Here is a 20681-nt window from a genome sequence, read left to right on the forward strand (position 1 = left end):
CTCTCTTATACATCCTAGTGACGGAGCACCTGCTCTCATCAATTCGCCATAACCCCAATATTAGGTGGATTGAGGTGGGAGGCACCAAGTACAAGTGCTCTCTATTTGCTGATGATGTCCTAGTATATATCACTCAATCACATATATCCATCCATGCTGTTATGGCTGAAATAGATCACTTTGTTACATGGTAAAATTTTAAAATCAATGCAGTGAAGTCTGAGGCCCTCGATGTCTCCCTCCCCAAATCCATATAGGATTCCATCCAGTCCAACTTTCCCTTTGCCTGGCCCTCACAGGGTATCAAATACTTAGGAATTCCTATTCATAGAGACCTCTCCCATCTATGTTATCTTAATTTTGGGCCCTTTATTGAACAACTCCATACAGACCACGGTTGGCAAGTTAGAACTGTAAGATTCACTACGTGAACCACTGGTGTTTTGTGGAAAAGCACATGTACACTGCGTTCCAAATTATTATACAAAAAGTGTTTAGGAGTGATAAGGGAAGAATTTGTTTGTTTGTCAGTTAAACTCATTGATGGTGATGTGTGTCAGGGCTCTTTATATCACTGTAAGCAATTGCAGACACCTGTGCTAATTAGTTTGGCAGGTGTGTCCAATGAAAGGCAAGACTACTTAAGAAGGCTCTCTCACATTATTAAGCCGCCTACATTTTCTGCCAAAATGGGAAAGAAAAAGGATGTGTCGGCTGCTGAGAAGCAACAAATTGTGGAGTGTTTAGGTCAAGGCATGACTACAATCAACATTGTGCGATGATCAGGATGAAGTGTCTTGGCAATCAAGAAGTATGTAGCTGATTCACAGTACACACGTGTGCGTGCTGATAAGGGCAAATTGAGGACTCTTTCCTACAGGCAATTACGTCAGGTTGAAAGAGCAGCGGCAAAAAAGCCTTGTCATAGCAGCAGACAAGTTTTTGAAGCTGCTTGTGCCTCCAACGTCCCCCGAACAACAAGATGCAGGGTCCTTCAGAGGTTTGCAGCTGTGCATGCGCCATCCTGTCGACCTCCTCTATCCACTTCACACAAGCAGAAACGGCTCCAGTGGGCCAAACATTACATGAAGACTGATTTCAAAACTGTTTTGTTCACGGATGAGTGCCGTGCAGCGCTCGATGGTCCAGATGGATGGAGTGGAGGATGGCTGGTTGATGGACACCCCACGCAAACACGGCTACAGCGCCAACAAGGAGGAGGTGGAGTAATGTTTTGGGCTGGAATCATGGGGAGAGAGATTGTCGGCCCCTTTAGGATCCCTGAAGGCGCTAAAGATGAACTCCATAATGTATGTGGATTTTCTCAAACAGCACTTCCTGCCATGGTTCAAGAAGAAGAACCGTGTATTTCACAGCAAGATCATTTTTCTGCATGATAATGCACCATCTCATGCTGCACATAAAACATCTGCATCTCTGGCTGATATGGGCATAAAAGGGGACAAACTTATGGTGTGACCCCCATGCTCCCCTGACCTCTACCCCATTCAGAACCTTTGGAGCATCATTAAAAGGAGTGTCTATGATGGCGGGAGGCAGTTCACATCTAAGCAACAGCTCTGGGAGGGTATTCTGTCCTCATGCAAAACAATTGAAGCAGAAACCATCCAAAACCTGACAAATTCAATGGACGAGAGAGTTCAGAAGCTCCTTTCGAACAAGGGGTCCTATATGAAAATGTAACATCACCTAGAATAAAGTTTTGAGTTGAAAACTGTTTGATTTCAGTTTCTAACAACCTGCTAATGCTTATAATTTCAAAATGACCATTTTTTTGGTCTTTATTAAAATGAAAAGGTTGATCGAAAAGTTTGGGGGATATAAGAGTGTGGCAACCCAGTAGTCATGATTACTTCGAATTCTGACAATATGAGGGTCATGCTGCAGGTAGTGCAGCAAGAAGGCACTTATGTGCCTTGCGCATCTCGGAGCCCTAAAATTATTTTCCGGGCTAGATGCAGCTAAAAATTATTTTTAATTTTAAATCTGGTGAAGCTTTAGTATAGATGGCCTAATAGGATCAGTGCTGCACACTGCTACAAAGCCCAAATTATTTTCCAGTCAAGATACAGATAAACATGATTAGTAATTTGAAAGCTTAAAACGGTTGGTAGGGTGATTTTAACCAATCATCAAGCTTTTACTCTCCCCAGGATGACACAGGGGTAGAAAAGTTGTTTCGGATCCATGATTTGTTCATCTTTATGAACGTGAGTCTGTCTACATTATCAGTGGAGAGCCGCGTGCTCTTATCTATCAGCACACCACCAGCAGCGCTGAACACACGTTCAGACAGAACGCTGGCTGCGGGGCATGACAAGATCTCCAAGGCGTAAGTGGCTAGCTCCGGCCATTTATCCAGATTGGAAGCCCAAAAAGAGCAAGGGTCCAGTGACACAGTCGTGGCTTCAATGTTTACTTGGAGATACTCCTTTACCATCGTCTCTAGGCGTTGACTATGTGTCAGACTTCTTGTCTCCTGTGGCCTTGCAAAGGATGGGCTAAAAAAGTGGTGAAATGATTCCGCAAAATTGATGTTACCAGCAGATACTGTGGTTCTGTTACGGTTTGAGTGCTGAACACTTGACGGTCCCACGGTTGGCAAGTTGGAACTGTGAGATTCACTACGTGCACCACTGGTATTTTGTGGAAAAGCACATGTAAGATTCTGCAACAGTCTCTGCTGATACTCCTGCATGCGTGCATCCCTTTCTATGGCAGGAATAATTTCTGCAAATTTACTTTTGTACCGGGGATCTAACAGTGTGGCAACCCAGTAGTCAGGATTATTTCTAATTCTCACAATTCGAGGGTCATGTTGCAGGTAGTGCAGCAAGAAGGCACTCATGTGTGTTGCGCATCCAGGAGCACCAAGTCCCTGTTGTGTTGGTGGCGAGGTAACAATCATGCTTCCTTCCTCTGTCCTCTCCCCCCAACCTCGCACAACAGAAATGTGATCAAGATCTCCCTCATCTGATGAGTCTTCCATCAGTTCGTCCTCCACTTCTTCCTGGGCTCCTGCACCTTCCTCACTAGTTTGGCTGCTACCATGCGCCCTGGTAAAACCATCTCCCCCACCCTCACATGCCTGCCGCCTTGGTGCTGCCGACCGTCTGGACCTTGCAGATGTTAGCCCTTCCGCATACAACTCCTCCTCCTCTACTTCCTCCACCTCCTCTTGTGCCACCACCTGACTTCGAATTCTGTTTAACATGTGCTCCAGCATGTAAATCACCGGAATAGTCATGCTGATAATGGCATCGTCAGCACTAAACATCTTCGTCGCCATTTCAAAACTGTGCAGAAGGGTGCATAGGTCCCTGATCTGAGACCACTCCTCCAGCGTGATTTGCCCCACCTCTGAATCTCGTTGGCCCAGGCTATACGTCAGAACGTATTGCACCAGGGCTTGTCGGTGCTGCCACAGTCGCTGCAACATGTGCAGAGTTGAATTCCACCGGGTAGGCACATCGCACTTTAGCCGGTGAAGTGGCAGGCCCAACGACTTCCGTAGAGATGTAAGTCGCTGAGCTGCGGGATGCGAACGGCGGAAGTGAGCACACAGCGACCGTGCCCTCTGCAGAAGGCCATCTAGTCTGGGATAGTGGGCTAAAAATTGCTGGACAACCAGGTTCAACACTTGAGCCATACAAGGCACGTGTGTGACATTGCCCCGGCGAAGGGCCGCACCCAGGTTTGCAGCATTGTCACACACGGCCTTCCCTGGTTTCAGGTCCAGTGGAGACAACCATTCATGAAACTGGTTCTCCAGAGCTGACCACAACTCCTCAGCTGTGTGACTCACATTTCCCAGACATTTCAATGTAAAAACCGCCTGATGACGTTGAGCCCTACTGCCAGCATAGTAAGGAGGTGTGCAGGATCCCTTCTGCGCAGTTAGAAAGCTTGTGGCATGACCAGACAGGCTTTGGGTGCAGGTGGAAGACCGAGAGGAGGTTGAGGAGGCAGAAGTAGTGGAGGAACTTTGACATAAAGAGGATTGACGCACAACTCGTGGGGACGGCAAGACTTGGACAGCAGCCCCTTGTCCTGCTGTCACCATAGTTACCCAGTGCCCAGTCAGCGACATGTAACGCCCCTGTCCATGCCTACTCGTCCAAGTGTCTGTGGTGAAATGCACCCTGTCACACACAGAGTTTCTCAAAGAAGCGGTGATGTTGTGTGCGACATGCTGGTGGAGCGCAGGCACACCTTTCTTTGAGAAGTAGTGCCGACTGGGCATCTGGTACTGGGGCACTGCGACGGACATAAGGTCTCGAAAATCCTCTGTGTCCACCAGGCGGAAAGGCAGCATTTCTGTAGCCAAGAGCTTGCAGATGGTGAAATTCAACCTCTTAGCTTTCTCATGGCTAGGAGGAAATGGTCTTTTACTTGTCCACATCTGAGGGACCGAGGGCTGGCTATTGTGCTTAGACGGGGTTGATAAGGGTGTCCCCGGCAAACTGCCGGTCTGTGAGGAAGATGCAGGCGGACATGTTAGGTTGCCTTGATCCAAAGGTGGTGCTATCGATGTCGGACAGCGCTCAACACCAGCTGGTGTTACCACCTCCAAAGAAAATGATGACCTGCCAATCACGCTGGCTGTTGCGGGTAAAGAGGTGGCAGGTCTGCGCCCCAAAACAGGTGTGACTGCTGTCCCCCCAGTCACAGAGGATGAAGAGGCCGCGGATGCACAAGATATGGCAGACGGTGATTGGCCCGGCCGGCTAGGCCGCATTGTAGCACACTGAGCTTCCCACTGCAACTTATGCTTCATGTCCATGTGCCGGTTCATGCATGAAGTACTCAAACTATGTATTTTTTGGCCTCTACTTAGCTTTTGCTGACAAATGTTACAGATAACACGAGTTGGGTCATCTTTATCGATCTGAAAAAATGCCCAGGCTATGCAAGGCTTAGCACCCATGCGACCTGAAGAGCCACCACGACTTGTGGTGAGAGGCAGAGTTGTGTTTGAGGATGCAGTTGTTGACGTGCTTCCAGTACTATGTCTCTGTCCAGGAAGGCGCAACCTGACCTCGTCGTCACTAGCATCTTCCTCCACCTCCTCTGCTGACCTCATCTCTTGGCTGACTGTGGGTTGACAGTAAGTGGGATCTCCGACCTCATCATCATCACCCTGTGCGTTATCACACCCGTCGTCCTCAGAGCCAACCTGTTCCTGCCCTGACAAAAAACTAAAGCTGTCGCTCCAATCAGGTATTTGAGTCTTATCATCGTCTTCCTCATTGTCTCCACCAACAGGAGTTACAGTTTGGGAATGAGTGTCTACATTATGGTCAGAACCTTCTGCGTCTGGTCCTGGATCCGACTCATAAAGATTCTGGGCATCAGTGCAGATCATTTCCTCGTCTGGATTCACAGAAGCGCTGGAGTCGATCTCTGATTCCCAGGCTATAGTATGAGTAAACAGCTCTGCAGACTCAACCATCTGTTCTACCTCATACTCAGACGGGCAGCTGGAGATTTGGGAGCTGTGAAGAAGCAAGTGCGATTTGGGTGACACCTTTGAGGACTGGAGTATTTGTGATGTTGAAGTTGATGTGGAGGAGAGCCCACTTAAAGGAGCACTTGATATCCGTTGAAGCACCTGCTGTTTTTGTGCCTCATCTGGAATTTGTAGCGATTGGCGTGGCCGTAAGAAAGGGATCTTATCACATTGTCCGCTAAAAGAAGTAGACATTTTAGTTTGGCTGGAAGATGGTCTTTCTTCTGCAGATGTTACTGTTGCTTTAACACCTACCCCACGGACACAACCTTTTTTCCCCTTCCCAACACGCCTATTCCCCTTTCCACCAGCAGCAGGCCTTTTTCCACTCATTTTGGTGGTTAACTAATTCACAACTCTGGAGTTGTTTGCACAAAAAAACAATGGATGGTAACCGAGCAGAGCTGAGTGGCCAAACTGTGGTATTAGGCCAAAACTATTGGCTGGGTTAGATGCAGAAAAAAATTATTTTGAATTTGCAACCTGATGGAGGTCAGTATAGATGGACTAATACAAATAGTCCCACACACTGCTAGAAGCCCAAATATTTTTTCAGAGGTACTGTAGATGCAGATAAAAATTATTTTTAATTTGCAACCTGATGGAGGTCAGTATAGATGGACTAATAGACCAAGTCCCACACACTGCTAGAAGCCCAAATATTTTTTCAGAGCTAGATGCAGAAAAAAATTATTTTTAATTTGCAACCTGATGGAGGTCAGTATAGATGGACTAATAGACCAAGTCCCACACACCGCTAGAAGCCCAACTATTTTTTCAGAGCTAGATGCAGAAAAAAATTATATTCAATTTGCAACCTGCTGGAGGTCAGTATAGAAGGACTAATAGAACAAGTCCCACACACTGCTAGAAGCCCAAATATTTTTTCAGAGCTAAATGAAGAAAAAAATTATTTTTAATTTGCAACCTGATGGAGGTCAGTATAGATGGACTAATAGACCAAGTCCCACACACTGCTAGAAGCCCAAATATTTTTTCAGAGCTAGATGCAGAAAAAAATTATTTTTAATTTGCAACCTGATGGAGGTCAGTATAGATGGACTAATAGACCAAGTCCCACACACTGCTAGAAGCCCAAATATTTTTTCAGAGCTAGATGCAGATAAAAATTATTTTTAATTTGCAACCTGATGGAGGTCAGTATAGATGGACTAATAGACCAAGTCCCACACACTGCTAGAAGTCAAATATTTTTTCAGAGCTAGATGCAGAAAAAAATTATTTTTAATTTGCAACCTGATGGAGGTCAGTATAGATGGACTAATAGACCAAGTCCCACACACCGCTAGAAGCCCAAATATTTTTTCAGAGCTAGATGCAGAAAAAAATTATTTTTAATTTGCAACCTGATGGAGGTCAGTATAGATGGACTAATAGACCAAGTCCCACACACTGCTAGAAGCCCAAATATTTTTTCAGAGCTAGATGCAGAAAAAAATTATTTTTAATTTGCAACCTGATGGAGGTCAGTATAGATGGACTAATAGACCAAGTCCCACACACCGCTAGAAGCCCAAATATTTTTTCAGAGCTAGATGCAGAAAAAAATTATATTCAGTTTGCCACCTGATGGAGGTCAGTATAGATGGACTAATAGAATGATGCTATGCCCAAAAGATTTTACTTCACTAGGTGCAGTAAAAAAATTGGTATTCTATACACAGGTGTTATAACTTGCAACACAGATAGGCTACTCCACTGACTAACACACTCTGCAATAGGCCAAAAAGGATTAGCTTTGCTAGATTCAGCCAAATGCTGTGAAAAAAACTTGCACAGCACTGGCACAGACCTGCTTGGCAAAAACTGATAGGAACTCATGTAACCTAGTCCTGAAAAGGACTCCAATTACAATTAGTCTTTACTCCCACAACCTATCTATTTAAGAGCACAGACCTCCCTGATAAAAGTCGTAGGAAATGCTGTAACCTAGTCCTTAAAAGGACTGCAATCACAACTATTCCCTACTCCCAAGCTATCTGTATATTTGTGCGAAAATTAGCTTGAAATTAACAAGGTATAGCGCACACAGCAACAGCGGTGCCGTCTAACACGCAGCTGCAGCAGTGAGAAAATGGTGGCGACGGGGAAAATGGCTTGGTCTTATAGGGCAAGGACATGTGACATACACTGCCAATGACACATGCCCTTGCTTGTGTGAAAAAAAGCACTTCGCTCCGTGTGTGCGCTGTTGATAGGCTGACAGATTGCACCTCGCCACTGTAAATGCGGGAAAGAGAAAAAAAAAATGGAGATCTTCATTGTTCCTGCAGAGATCCATCCCCTGCCCCTCCCCCCACCCCGCTGTACACTCAAACTGCGTATTAACATTAATTTTCATCATTACTGAGAAAAAATCCAGTTATGATTTTGGTGCACGAACAGTTATCGAACATAACCTCGAACAGCCAAATTTTTCTCAAATTGTTCGTGTTCGCCGAACGGCTCGAACACCGCCCAAAACAGCTCGAATTTGAGATTGGCGAACAGTTCGAGTAGAACAACGCTCATCTCTAGTCTTTACTCCCAGCCTATCTATTTAAGAGCACAGACCTGCCTGATAAAAGTCGTAGGAAATGATGTAAACTAGTCCTCAAAAGGACTGCAATCACAACTATTCCCTACTCCCAAGCTATCTGTAGATTTGTGCGAAAATTGGCTTGAAATTAACAAAGTATAGCGCACACAGCAACAGCGGTGCCGTCTAACACGCAGCTGCAGCAGTGAGAAAATGGTGGCGACGGGGAAAATGGCTGGGTCTTATAGGGCAAGGGCATGTGACATACACTGCCAATGACACATGCCCTTGCTTGTGTGAAACAAAGCAGTTCGCTCCGTGTGTGCGCTGCTGATAGGCTGACAGACTGCACCTCCCCACTGTAAATGCGGGAAAGAGAAAAAAAAATGGAGATCTTCATTATTCCTGCAGAGATCCATCCCCTGCCCCTCCCCCCACCCCGCTGTACACTCAAACTGCGTATTAACATTAATTTTCAGCATTACTGAGAAAAAATCCAGTTATGATTTTGGTGCACGAACAGTTATCGAACATAACCTCGAACAGCCGAATTTTTTTCAAATCGTTCGTGTTTGCCGAACGGCTCGAACACTGACCAAAACAGCTCGAATTTGAGATTGGCGAACAGTTCGAGTCGAACACCGCTCATCTTTACTTACTACTGCATCTGCCAAACCTATGCCAGAAATTGATGGTTTCATTTATTTGTAATATAGATGTACCTTTTATAAATGTGTTTTTACATATGTGTTATTATTTATTTTTCCTTTCAAAAGCTCCAGCAGACAAAGACACCCTGTATATTCATTCATCTATACATCGCTTAGTAGAACAGAAAATCATAGATGGCTTTCCTTATTTTGAGGGGTGCAAACTTCTGGTAAATTCATTGTTACTTTCTCGTGACTATCTCAGCTCAGAAGGAATGAGTAAAGGCAAATTCTAAGAGCTTTTACTGCTTCTTCCTCCTTATGGGGATAATAAAACACTTATTAATGCTGGCTTAACATACTTCATTCTCTATGGAAAGATCATGATGTTCTTCATTAAGTGAGAAATAAAGAGAATTCTCACATAGTGTATCATTCATACCAATTTCTTTCTCTCCAGATCTAATTTATTAATATACATAATACTACAATTTTTGCTTCAAGCATTCTACATTTAAGGTATGTGCAAAATAATTAACTATTGCTGCTATTGAGATTAATTTGGCCCTGGCTAGTATGGGTCTTATGCTGTGTGTGGCATATATGATTTTGTATGTGTTTGCTGTTTCTTCTTTATGGAAAGATTAATATTAATATACAGATATATGAAAAAGTTTGGGCACCCCTATTAATCTTAAGCTTAATGTTTTATAAAAATTGGTGTTTTTGCAACAGCTATTTCAGTTTGATATATGTAATAACTGTTGGACACAGTAATGTTTCTGCCTTGAAATGAGGTTTATTGTACTAACAGAAAATGTGCAATCTGCATTCAAATAAAATTTGACAGGTGCATAAGTATGGGCACCCTTATCATTTTCCTGTTTTAAGTACTCCTACCTACTTTTTACTGACTTACTAAAGCGCTTTTTTTGGTTTTGTAACCTCATTGAGCTTTGAACTTCATAGCCAGGTGTATGCAATCATGAGAAAAGCTACTTAAAGTGGCCACTTGCAAGTTGTTCTCCTGTTTGAATCTCCTCTGAAGAGTGGCATCATGGGCTCCTCAAAACAACTGTCAAATGATCTGAAAACAAAGATTATTCAACATAGTTGTTCAGGGAAAGGATACAAAAAGCTGTCTCAGAGATTTAACCTGTCAGTTTCCACTGAGGAACATAGTAAGGAAATGGAAGAACACAGGGACAGTTCTTGTTAAGGCCAGAAGTGGCAGGCCAAGAAAAACATCAGAAAGGCAGAGAAGAAGAATGGTGAGATCAGTCAAGGACAATCCTCAGACCACCTCCAGAGAGCTGCAGCATCAACTTGCTGCAGATGGTGTCACTGTGCATCGGTCAATTATACAACGCACTTTGCACAAGGAGAAGCTGTATGGGAGAGTGATGCGAAAGAAGCCGTTTCTGCAAGCACGCCACAAACAGAGTCGGCTGAGGTATGCAAAAGCACATTTGGAGAAGCCAATTTCTTTTTGGAAGAAGGTCCTGTGGACTGATGAAACCCAGATTGAGTTGTTTGGTCATACAAAAAGGCGTTATGCATGGCGGCAAAAAAACACAGCATTCCAAGAAAAACACTTGCTACCCACAGTAAAATTTGGTGGAGGTTCCATCATGCTTTGGGGCTGTGTGGCCAATGCCGGCACCGGGAATCTTGTTAAAGTTGATGGACGCATGGATTCCACTCAGTATCAGCAGATTCTTGACAATAATGTTCAAGAATCAGTGACAAAGTTGAAGTTCCGCAGGGGATGGATCTTTCAGCAAGACAATGATCCAAAGCACCGCTCCAAATCTAATCAGGCATTCATGCAGAGGAACAATTACAATGTTCTGGAATGGCCATCCCAGTCCCCAGACCTGAATATCATTGAACATCTGTGGGATCATTTGAAGAGGGCTGTCCATGCTCGGCGACCATCAAACTTAACTGAACTGGAATTGTTTTGTAAAGAGGAATGGTCAAAAATACCTTCATCCAGGATCCAGGAAATCATTAAAAGCTACAGGAAGCGACTAGAGGCTGTTATTTTTGCAAAAGGAGGATCTACTAAATATTAATGTCACTTTTCTGGTGAGGTGCCCATACTTATGCACCTGTCAAATTTTGATTGAATGCAGATTGCACATTTTCTGTTAGTACAATAAACCTCATTTCAAGGCAGAAACATTACTGCGTCCAACAGTTATTACATATATCAAACTGAAATAACTGTTGCAAAAACACCAATTTTTTTAAAACATTAAGCTTAAGATTAATAGGGGTGCCCAAACTTTTTCATATAACTGTATACAGTTGCAATTAAAATTGTTCAGCCCCATTGTAGATTAGATTTATTAGCAGAATTATCAAACTTTCTGCAATAAACCAATCAAACAAAAACTTTATTTATAGCTCAACACCACTAAAATAACAAGTGTTTTCTCCTAATTCACCACATAACGCCACTTTTAATAACTACTATAGTCTGAAAATTATACAACCCCTTCATAGTAAACATCTTAGTATTTAGTAGAGCAGCCTTGGCTTTTATGACTTGCTGCAACTGTGATACATATCCAGACACTAGCTTCTGTCAGTGTTTCTGGAGTATATTAACCCATTTCTCATGGGTAATGGCCTCCAGTTCAACAATATTCTGGGGTTTGCTTGCTGCAACTGGATTCTTCAAATCTCGGCAAAGAATTTCTATGGATTTCAAGACAGACTTTTACTGCTGTGAGGAACCTGAAGTCTAAGCTTCAGCTTCCTCACAGAAGACATGATGTTTTTTCCTTGGATCTCCTGATACTTGATTCCATCTTGCCCTCCACATAATACTGGTTTCCAGTGCCAGTGAAAGCAAAGCAGCCCAGAGCATCACTGGACCACCACCATGCTTTACTGTAGGCAAGGTAATCTGTTCAGCGTTTGCGCAATTATTATTATTATTATTATTATTTATTATTATAGCGCCATTTATTCCATGGCACTTTACATGTGAAAAAGGGGGTATAATACAAGAACAATTTCAATAATCTTGAACACAATGTGACAGCGACTGGTACAGGCGGAGCGAGGACCCTGCCCGCGAGGGCTCACAATCTACGAGGGATGGGTGAGGATACAGTAGGTGAGGGTAGAGCTGGTCGTGCAGCTGTATGGTGGAGCGGTGGTTACTGCAGGTTGTAGGCTTGTCGGAAGAGGTGGGTCTTCAGGTTCCTTTTGAAGGTTTCCACGGTAGGCGAGAGTCTGATACGTTGGGGTAGAGAGTTCCAGAGTAGGGCGGAAGCACGGGAGAAATCTTGTATACGGTTGTGGGAGGAGGAGATAAGAGGGGAGTAGAGCAGGAGATCTTGTGAGGATCGGAGGTTGCGTGCAGGTATGTAACGGGAGACTAGGTCGGAGATATATGGAGGAGACAGGTTGTGAATGGCTTTGTATGTCATGGTTAGGGTTTTGAACTGGAGTCTCTGAGCAATGGGGAGCCAGTGAAGAGATTGACAGAGAGGAGAGGCCGGGGAATAGTGGGGGGACAGGTTGATTAGTCGAGCAGCAGAGTTTATGATAGATTGGAGGGGTGCGAGAGTGTTAGAGGGGAGGCCACAGAGCAGGAGGTTGCAGTAGTCAAGGCGGGAGATGATGAGGGCGTGCACTAGTGTTTTTGCAGATTCATGGTTTAGGAATGTGCGGATCCGGGAGATATTTTTAAGTTGGAGTCGGCAGGAAGTGGAAAGGGCTTGGATATGTGGTTTGAAGGAGAGTTCCGAGTCCAGGGTTACCCCGAGGCAGCGAGCTTGAGGGACTGGGGAGAGTGGGCATCCATTGACTATGATGGATAGGTCAGTTGGGAGGGTTGAATGAGATGGCGGAAAGATGATGAATTCTGTTTTGTCCATGTTAAGTTTTAGAAATCTAGCAGAGAAGAAGGATGAAACAGCAGACAGACATTGTGGGATTTTGGTTAATACGGAGGTGATATCGGGTCCAGAGAGGTAGATCTGTGTGTCATCAGCATAGAGGTGATAATGAAAGCCATGAGACTCTATGAGCTGTCCCAGGCCTAAGGTGTAGATGGAGAAGAGCAGGGGTCCTAGAACTGAACCTTGGGGGACACCGACAGATAGGGGGCGAGATGAAGAGGTGGTGTGTGAGTGGGAGACACTGAATGTCCGGTATGTTAGGTATGAGGAGATCCAAGATAGGGCCAAGTCTGTGATGCCGAGAGATGAGAGAGTCTGTAGTAAGAGGGAATGGTCCACTGTGTCAAAGGCAGATGACAGGTCTAGGAGGAGAAGGACAGAGTAGTGTCGCTTAGATTTGGCGGTTAGTAGGTCGTTTGTGACTTTAGTCAGTGCAGTTTCAGTAGAATGGTGCGGTCGGAAACCAGATTGTAGGCTATCAAAGAGGGAGCAGGAGGAGAGGTGGGAGGACAGTTCAGAATGGACATGTTGTTCCAGTAGTTTTGAGGCATAGGGGAGAAGTGATATGGGGCGATAGCTAGACACAGAGGATGGGTCAAGGGAGCGCTTTTTGAGGATGGGTGTGATTGAGGCATGTTTGAAACATGAGGGGAAGACACCAGTTGTTAGTGACAGGTTGAAGAGGTGGGCTAGGGCTGGGATGAAGATAGTGGTAAGGTTTGGGATGAGGTGGGACGGGATAGGGTCAAGTTTACAGGTGGTGAGGTGTGATTTGTAGAGTAAGGAGGAAAGTTGATCTTCAGAAATGGTGGAGAATGTAGTTTTGGAGGAGGAGGGTTGAGTAGGTGTGGGGAGGGGCTGTAGGGGCTTTAGGCAAAAGCTTTGTCTGATGGTGTCAATCTTCTGCTTGAAGAATGAGGCAAAGTCTTCGGCTGAAATAAGAGGAGAGGGAGGAGGCACTGGGGGACGGAGGAGAGAATTGAAGGTGTTGAATAGTTGTTTGGGGTTGTGGGACAGGGAGGATATGAGAGATGTGAAGTATGTTTGTTTTGCTGTAGTGAGTGTGGACTTGAAGGTAGTGAGGGACTGTTTGAATGCGATGAAGTGCTCATGGGAGTGGGACCTTTTCCATCTACGTTCAGCAGCCCTGGAGGCCCGTCGCAGTTCTTTAGTTAGGCTGGTGTGCCAGGGTTGTCTGTTGATTGTGCGAGTCTTGGTATGCATGAGGGGGGCGACCGAATCGAGAGCTGCAGCTGTTGTGGTGTTGTATAAAGTGGCAGCAGCATCTGCATCATGTAAGGAACTAATGTCTGTAAGAGGGAGGAGGGATTCAGAGAGAGAGTGTAGGTCAAGGTGTTTGAGATTTCTACGAGGGTATTCAAGTTTGTGGAGTGGGGATTGTTGCCCCGGGGAGGAGAGAGAAGAGAATGTGAGTAGGTTGTGGTCAGAGAGAGGGAGAGGTGAGTTAGAGAGGTTAGATAGGGAACAGAGGCGGGTGAAGATGAGGTCCAGCGTGTGGCCGTCTTTGTGGGTGGGTGTGGAAGACCACTGGGTAAGACCAAAGGAGGAAGTGAGGGATAGAAGCTTAGAGGCAGCTGAGAGGGAAGTATCAATGGGGATGTTAAAGTCGCCCATGAGGATAGTGGGGATGTCAACAGAGAGGAAATGAAGTAGCCAGGTGGTGAAGTGGTCAAAGAAAGTGGTGGCTGATCCTGGGGGGCGGTAGATGACAGCCAGTTGGAGGTTGGAGGGGGAGTAGATGCGCACACAGTGCACTTGAAAAGACGGGAGAGTAATTGCGGGCGGCAGTGGGATCTGGGTGAAGGAGCAGTTTTCTGAGAGGAGGAAACCTATTCCTCCACCGTGCTTGCCGTTGGGGCGGGGGGTATGGGAGAGGTGGAATCCGCCATACGAAAGTGCAGCAGGAGAGGTTGTGTCGGAGGGGGTGAGCCAGGTTTCAGTGATTCCGAGGAAGGAAAGCTTGTTAGTGATGAAGAGATCGTGAATGTAGGAAAGTTTATTGCAGACAGAGCGAGCGTTCCATAGAGCTCCTATTAGTGGAACTGGGGAAGCGGGGGCTGGGCGGATGGGTGTAAGGTTAGAAGGGTTACGAGAGTTTGGGATAGATCGGGGGTAGGAGGTGGAAGTGAATGTAGGGATGTGGTGAGGAGGGCCATGATTTGGAGAGATGTCGCCGGCAGTAAGGAGGAGCAGAGAAAGCGTTATTAGGTGGGAGCAGGAGAGGGCATGAGGTGGCTGTCTGTGTTTGGAGACAAAGGATTGTATGTTGTGGAATAGCTCTGAGGAAGAGGTGAGATGGGTGGGGAGAATGGAGGGAGAGATGAATAGTTCCTTTCCAGGTGTAGGGATTAGGGGTGGTTGAAAGAAGTGAAGGATTAAGGGGGTGAGAGTGAAAACAAAAACAAACATTGTTTACTGTGACTTAGTATCCAGGTACCTTCAGTTCACTTCAGGTTCAATTCAGGATTAATTCAAATTTCAGACACTTCAGCTCATGGACACTTAAGCTGAGGGACACAGACTTCAGTCTGACACAGACTCCTAGTTCTCAATATATGGCCTACAGAATGCATTCAGCTGTGAACCAGAGGGGAGTGGTCTGTGCTCATCTTGATCAGCTGATTAAGGCTGAACCAGATGTAGGATACTCAAAGGTTCAGTAAACAAGGTCATAAATGAAAGTGGGGGGTGGGTAGTGTAACTTGGGTCACGTACCATTAGTATATAGTAGGAGCAGAGAGATATAGGGAAGGCTGCATGGAAATCAGGATGGAAAAGTTGGGTCACGAACCTGTAAGAGGAATGGATAAACAGAGATGCTGATTAGAGTGCGGTGGTGGCCGGTAAGGTACAGTCTGCATGCATCATATTATTCAGGATTAATTCAAATTTCAGACACTTCAGCTCATGGACACTTAAGCTGAGGGACACAGACTTCAGTCTGACACAGACTCCTAGTTCTCAATATATGGCCTACAGAATGCATTCAGCTGTGAACCAGAGGGGAGTGGTCTGTGCTCATCTTGATCAGCTGATTAAGGCTGAACCAGATGTAGGATACTCAAAGGTTCAGTAAACAAGGTCATAAATGAAAGTGGGGGGTGGGTAGTGTAACTTGGGTCACGTACCATTAGTATATAGTAGGAGCAGAGAGATATAGGGAAGGCTGCATGGAAATCAGGATGGAAAAGTTGGGTCACGAACCTGTAAGAGGAATGGATAAACAGAGATGCTGATTAGAGTGCGGTGGTGGCCGGTAAGGTACAGTCTGCATGCATCATATTATTCAGGATTAATTCAAATTTCAGACACTTCAGCTCATGGACACTTAAGCTGAGGGACACAGACTTCAGTCTGACACAGACTCCTAGTTCTCAATATATGGCCTACAGAATGCATTCAGCTGTGAACCAGAGGGGAGTGGTCTGTGCTCATCTTGATCAGCTGATTAAGGCTGAACCAGATGTAGGATACTCAAAGGTTCAGTAAACAAGGTCATAAATGAAAGTGGGGGGTGGGTAGTGTAACTTGGGTCACGTACCATTAGTATATAGTAGGAGCAGAGAGATATAGGGAAGGCTGCATGGAAATCAGGATGGAAAAGTTGGGTCACGAACCTGTAAGAGGAATGGATAAACAGAGATGCTGATTAGAGTGCGGTGGTGGCCGGTAAGGTACAGTCTGCATGCATCATATTATTCAGGATTAATTCAAATTTCAGACACTTCAGCTCATGGACACTTAAGCTGAGGGACACAGACTTCAGTCTGACACAGACTCCTAGTTCTCAATATATGGCCTACAGAATGCATTCAGCTGTGAACCAGAGGGGAGTGGTCTGTGCTCATCTTGATCAGCTGATTAAGGCTGAACCAGATGTAGGATACTCAAAGGTTCAGTAAACAAGGTCATAAATGAAAGTGGGGGGTGGGTAGTGTAACTTGGGTCACGTACCATTAGTATATAGTAGGAGCAGAGAGATATAGGGAAGGCTGCATGGAAATCAGGATGGAAAAGTTGGGTCACGAACCTGTAAGAGGAATGGATAAACAGAGATGCTGATTAGAGTGCGGTGGTGGCCGGTAAGGTACAGTCTGCATGCATCATATTATTCAGGATTAATTCAAATTTCAGACACTTCAGCTCATGGACACTTAAGCTGAGGGACACAGACTTCAGTCTGACACAGACTCCTAGTTCTCAATATATGGCCTACAGAATGCATTCAGCTGTGAACCAGAGGGGAGTGGTCTGTGCTCATCTTGATCAGCTGATTAAGGCTGAACCAGATGTAGGATACTCAAAGGTTCAGTAAACAAGGTCATAAATGAAAGTGGGGGGTGGGTAGTGTAACTTGGGTCACGTACCATTAGTATATAGTAGGAGCAGAGAGATATAGGGAAGGCTGCATGGAAATCAGGATGGAAAAGTTGGGTCACGAACCTGTAAGAGGAATGGATAAACAGAGATGCTGATTAGAGTGCGGTGGTGGCCGGTAAGGTACAGTCTGCATGCATCATATTATTCAGGATTAATTCAAATTTCAGACACTTCAGCTCATGGACACTTAAGCTGAGGGACACAGACTTCAGTCTGACACAGACTCCTAGTTCTCAATATATGGCCTACAGAATGCATTCAGCTGTGAACCAGAGGGGAGTGGTCTGTGCTCATCTTGATCAGCTGATTAAGGCTGAACCAGATGTAGGATACTCAAAGGTTCAGTAAACAAGGTCATAAATGAAAGTGGGGGGTGGGTAGTGTAACTTGGGTCACGTACCATTAGTATATAGTAGGAGCAGAGAGATATAGGGAAGGCTGCATGGAAATCAGGATGGAAAAGTTGGGTCACGAACCTGTAAGAGGAATGGATAAACAGAGATGCTGATTAGAGTGCGGTGGTGGCCGGTAAGGTACAGTCTGCATGCATCATATTATTCAGGATTAATTCAAATTTCAGACACTTCAGCTCATGGACACTTAAGCTGAGGGACACAGACTTCAGTCTGACACAGACTCCTAGTTCTCAATATATGGCCTACAGAATGCATTCAGCTGTGAACCAGAGGGGAGTGGTCTGTGCTCATCTTGATCAGCTGATTAAGGCTGAACCAGATGTAGGATACTCAAAGGTTCAGTAAACAAGGTCATAAATGAAAGTGGGGGGTGGGTAGTGTAACTTGGGTCACGTACCATTAGTATATAGTAGGAGCAGAGAGATATAGGGAAGGCTGCATGGAAATCAGGATGGAAAAGTTGGGTCACGAACCTGTAAGAGGAATGGATAAACAGAGATGCTGATTAGAGTGCGGTGGTGGCCGGTAAGGTACAGTCTGCATGCATCATATTATTCAGGATTAATTCAAATTTCAGACACTTCAGCTCATGGACACTTAAGCTGAGGGACACAGACTTCAGTCTGACACAGACTCCTAGTTCTCAATATATGGCCTACAGAATGCATTCAGCTGTGAACCAGAGGGGAGTGGTCTGTGCTCATCTTGATCAGCTGATTAAGGCTGAACCAGATGTAGGATACTCAAAGGTTCAGTAAACAAGGTCATAAATGAAAGTGGGGGGTGGGTAGTGTAACTTGGGTCACGTACCATTAGTATATAGTAGGAGCAGAGAGATATAGGGAAGGCTGCATGGAAATCAGGATGGAAAAGTTGGGTCACGAACCTGTAAGAGGAATGGATAAACAGAGATGCTGATTAGAGTGCGGTGGTGGCCGGTAAGGTACAGTCTGCATGCATCATATTATTCAGGATTAATTCAAATTTCAGACACTTCAGCTCATGGACACTTAAGCTGAGGGACACAGACTTCAGTCTGACACAGACTCCTAGTTCTCAATATATGGCCTACAGAATGCATTCAGCTGTGAACCAGAGGGGAGTGGTCTGTGCTCATCTTGATCAGCTGATTAAGGCTGAACCAGATGTAGGATACTCAAAGGTTCAGTAAACAAGGTCATAAATGAAAGTGGGGGGTGGGTAGTGTAACTTGGGTCACGTACCATTAGTATATAGTAGGAGCAGAGAGATATAGGGAAGGCTGCATGGAAATCAGGATGGAAAAGTTGGGTCACGAACCTGTAAGAGGAATGGATAAACAGAGATGCTGATTAGAGTGCGGTGGTGGCCGGTAAGGTACAGTCTGCATGCATCATATTATTCAGGATTAATTCAAATTTCAGACACTTCAGCTCATGGACACTTAAGCTGAGGGACACAGACTTCAGTCTGACACAGACTCCTAGTTCTCAATATATGGCCTACAGAATGCATTCAGCTGTGAACCAGAGGGGAGTGGTCTGTGCTCATCTTGATCAGCTGATTAAGGCTGAACCAGATGTAGGATACTCAAAGGTTCAGTAAACAAGGTCATAAATGAAAGTGGGGGGTGGGTAGTGTAACTTGGGTCACGTACCATTAGTATATAGTAGGAGCAGAGAGATATAGGGAAGGCTGCATGGAAATCAGGATGGAAAAGTTGGGTCACGAACCTGTAAGAGGAATGGATAAACAGAGATGCTGATTAGAGTGCGGTGGTGGCCGGTAAGGTACAGTCTGCATGCATCATATTATTCAGGATTAATTCAAATTTCAGACACTTCAGCTCATGGACACTTAAGCTGAGGGACACAGACTTCAGTCTGACACAGACTCCTAGTTCTCAATATATGGCCTACAGAATGCATTCAGCTGTGAACCAGAGGGGAGTGGTCTGTGCTCATCTTGATCAGCTGATTAAGGCTGAACCAGATGTAGGATACTCAAAGGTTCAGTAAACAAGGTCATAAATGAAAGTGGGGGGTGGGTAGTGTAACTTGGGTCACGTACCATTAGTATATAGTAGGAGCAGAGAGATATAGGGAAGGCTGCATGGAAATCAGGATGGAAAAGTTGGGTCACGAACCTGTAAGAGGAATGGATAAACAGAGATGCTGATTAGAGTGCGGTGGTGGCCGGTAAGGTACAGTCTGCATGCATCATATTATTCAGGATTAATTCAAATTTCAGACACTTCAGCTCATGGACACTTAAGCTGAGGGACACAGACTTCAGTCTGACACAGACTCCTAGTTCTCAATATATGGCCTACAGAATGCATTCAGCTGTGAACCAGAGGGGAGTGGTCTGTGCTCATCTTGATCAGCTGATTAAGGCTGAACCAGATGTAGGATACTCAAAGGTTCAGTAAACAAGGTCATAAATGAAAGTGGGGGGTGGGTAGTGTAACTTGGGTCACGTACCATTAGTATATAGTAGGAGCAGAGAGATATAGGGAAGGCTGCATGGAAATCAGGATGGAAAAGTTGGGTCACGAACCTGTAAGAGGAATGGATAAACAGAGATGCTGATTAGAGTGCGGTGGTGGCCGGTAAGGTACAGTCTGCATGCATCATATTATTCAGGATTAATTCAAATTTCAGACACTTCAGCTCATGGACACTTAAGCTGAGGGACACAGACTTCAGTCTGACACAGACTCCTAGTTCTCAATATATGGCCTACAGAATGCATTCAGCTGTGAACCAGAGGGGAGTGGTCTGTGCTCATCTTGATCAGCTGATTAAGGCTGAACCAGATGTAGGATACTCAAAGGTTCAGTAAACAAGGTCATAAATGAAAGTGGGGGGTGGGTAGTGTAACTTGGGTCACGTACCATTAGTATATAGTAGGAGCAGAGAGATATAGGGAAGGCTGCATGGAAATCAGGATGGAAAAGTTGGGTCACGAACCTGTAAGAGGAATGGATAAACAGAGATGCTGATTAGAGTGCGGTGGTGGCCGGTAAGGTACAGTCTGCATGCATCATATTATTCAGGATTAATTCAAATTTCAGACACTTCAGCTCATGGACACTTAAGCTGAGGGACACAGACTTCAGTCTGACACAGACTCCTAGTTCTCAATATATGGCCTACAGAATGCATTCAGCTGTGAACCAGAGGGGAGTGGTCTGTGCTCATCTTGATCAGCTGATTAAGGCTGAACCAGATGTAGGATACTCAA

The sequence above is a fragment of the Phyllobates terribilis genome, unplaced genomic scaffold (genome assembly GCF_046119375.1).
Source record: "Phyllobates terribilis strain yellow unplaced genomic scaffold, ASM4611937v1 Scaffold_11__3_contigs__length_659146591, whole genome shotgun sequence".
NCBI classification, from domain to species: Eukaryota; Metazoa; Chordata; class Amphibia; order Anura; family Dendrobatidae; genus Phyllobates; species Phyllobates terribilis.